This window comes from Schistocerca gregaria, chromosome X, assembly GCF_023897955.1.
Source record: "Schistocerca gregaria isolate iqSchGreg1 chromosome X, iqSchGreg1.2, whole genome shotgun sequence".
Classification (NCBI taxonomy): Eukaryota; Metazoa; Arthropoda; class Insecta; order Orthoptera; family Acrididae; genus Schistocerca; species Schistocerca gregaria.
The window spans coordinates 511,164,440-511,167,476 of NC_064931.1; the positions used below are offsets into that span (position 1 = coordinate 511,164,440).

Here is a 3,037-nt window from a genome sequence, read left to right on the forward strand (position 1 = left end):
TGGGCTCTACTGACTGTTGAGCAGTGACTGAAATGTTATCATGCGAAGTTGCAGGCCCAGGACATCCTATGTCTACTGAGGAGTTGTATCAAGAAGGTTTTTCTCAAGAGTAATGAGTGTAGTGGGCAGGGGCACTATGAATGTAGTGCGTGGAAATTAAGTTGGGAATGTGGGGATAAATCTCTGCAGTCGCAGTATCCTCTGTGCCCTCGGTGGCTCAGATGGGTTAGAGCGTCTGCCATGTAAGCAGGAGATCCCGGGTTCGAGTCCCGGGCGGGGCACACATTTTCAACTGTATCCGTTGATGTATATCAACGCCTGTCGACAGCTTAGGGTCTTGATTTCATTATCATTTCATTTTAAGAGAGCTGCATGGTCACCAAGAACAGATACAACCTTCATATTTCTCAACTTGTTTTTCAGAGATACGCGGACTCCCAGCATACCACTTCAGAAAAATGGCTCTGAGCACTATGCGACTTGACATCTGAGGTCCTCAGTTCCCTAGAATTTAGAACTGCTTAAACCTAACTAACCTAAGGACATCACACACATCCATGCCCGATGCAGGATTCGAACCTGCGAACGTACTGGTCGCGCTGTTCGAGACTGAAGCGCCTAGAACCGCTCGGTCACTACGGCCGGCTTGGCACTTCAGAATACTGCCCGTGTCCAGGAACTACGTAAGCCATGATTTTATCCTCTTGGCGTGTGATGCAACTTTCCTGTAAGCAGAACGAAACTGTCTTTGACCTATAGCAATGGATTTATCTCTGCGCACCAAACAACAGTTTGTGCCTTCTGCTGAACAGGCGCCATTTTCGCTTGTATGGTCAACAATGAAACACTGAAAACGCGCCGAACACCGACAAAATTTAGGCTGGTTCAAATGGTTCAAATGGCTCTGAGCACTATGCGACTTAACTTCTCAGGTCATCAGTCGCCTAGAACTTAGAACTAATTAAACCTAACTAACCTAAGGACATCACACACATCCATGCCCGAGGCACGATTCGAACCTGCGACCGTAGCAGTCGCGCGGTTCCGGACTGCGCGAAAATTTAGGCAGCAACTGTAGATTCTGCTGCATCCAATGTACAAGTCAAAACCTGAAACGAAGACAGATTTGCTATTTTTAAACCACCTCAAAAAACAAGACGTTTCGATGTAGAGCAGTAGTCGCGATGTATTTCATAAAATCCTCTCTTTTCCACTCTCTGAGCGCGACAACCAATTGGCATTTCAGAAGGTGCTCCGTGGTCCGAATTTCACCAACTCACGCTTATCATGGCCTATGTGACCCCATTTAGTCATAAGTCGCTTTGTTCGCCCCATCCCCGTACGAAGCGATTCAAAATTCTCCACTGCCACCAGTCCAGATGAGAATCCAAGGACAGAACTTTCTCATTTTTTAAAGAGCGTTTGGAAATTTTTGTTGCCATAGTGATTTATGTACACCTGAAATGGTTACGCTGCATGTGCAAAGCTGTGACAAGGTTCAAGCCGTTTGGGTACGAGTTGGTGGTTGTGACGCTTGACATTTATCTGTTTATTAAATGAAACAATAAGTTTACTGTTACCAGTCACTGTTTATTCGTTTCGAAGATTTAAACCTCCATCATCAGGTGGATATACATCAGTTAATATGGCATTTGCGTGTTTTTGTTGTGTTACGATTTCTTTGGAGGAAGTTGTGACACTGTCTAGTGGAGAAAACAAAACAGTATTTCAGAACTTGGTCTGTTTTGACAAAAATTGAACTTGTATCTAGCAGTAAGCATAAATTAAGTAAGATAAAGTACCTCCAGTGGTCACAGGATCCTTTCACAGTCGTAACACATCACATGAACACTATCATATTGTATAAACAAATATGGCGTCGTAATCTATTAGGTGCATGGATCGTACAGCAAAAGAGAAAACGTTCTCACAAAGTCCAGAGAATATACGTCCTAACAACATTATTACAGAAAACTTTTTTGAATGATTTGGAGGTGTTGAATACATTTGTTGGAGTAAATACTTCAGGCAGTAAGTAAATACGATTTTGACAGCTTAAAATAGCATAAAGTTCATACTCATTTATACAATCAGGTGAGGTGTTAGAAACTTTAAGTACAATAATCATATTGGCTACAGTGATAAAATAAAATAAAATAATACACAATTGACAATTCTTATAGGGGTTCATAGGTAGATATGAAAGGCTGGAGGCAGAGGGGAAGGAATATAAAGAGAACATGAGAGGGAGGGAGAGGGTGGAGAGAGAGATTGTATGACAGCAAACTTTACAAGGCAAAGGATCTTAAGATTATATCTGTTGCATGTATTAACTGTCTAAAGGTTGTGGTAATACATTGGTAAATGCTTAAAAAGTGCACATGGATGTGCATTTGTATCAGCAGTTGCATACATAGTTTCAAGCTGACAAGGGGTACAAGCTGTTGGTGTGATTGTATATCTGTAAATGAAGTCAATCTCCTGTACACTCAGGGCTGTTATGGTAACATAAATAAATATTAGTGGTAAATCTTAGGGTCTGTGTGTGTGTGTGTGTGTGTGTGTGTGTGTGTGTGCTTAGCAATTTTTAATGACGTAGGCAGTTGTTGAAAACGGAGATGATACTACTGTAAATATTGTCATTTTTGTCATTTAAGATGCATTCAGGTTGTTTAGTTTGATGTTTGTATATTTGGAGTGTTTCAAGGATGTCTAGTTTTCTGCCTTTTGGTTGGATGTGTAGGATGCTGATACTTGTGTTGTTAACATGGTGTTTTGTTCCATGCAGGTGGGTGGCAATAGCTGATGTGTGGTATTTTTTGTTTTTTAGTGCTGCCACGTGTTCTTTGAACCTAATCTCAAATGATCTCCCTGTCTGGCCTATGTAGAAGCAGTCACAGTCTAAACATTTAATTTTGTATACGCCTGTGTGATGCAAAGGGTTTTGTGTGCTGATGTTGTGGGGTAATTTCTGTCCGATCCTGTTGTCTGTTGTGAAGGATATGCTTATGCCTTTTCGTTTGAAGACATTGGCTAT

General features: G+C 41.5%; 1 non-coding gene across 1 annotated transcript; it reads left to right on the top strand.

Annotated features, from left to right (window-relative positions):
* The first annotated feature begins 205 nt into the window (after window positions 1-205).
* Trnat-ugu (transfer RNA threonine (anticodon UGU)) lies at window positions 206-281 on the top strand. Its single transcript has one exon. It is a non-coding gene; the product is annotated as a tRNA-Thr (tRNA).
* The last annotated feature ends 2,756 nt before the right edge of the window (window positions 282-3,037 follow it).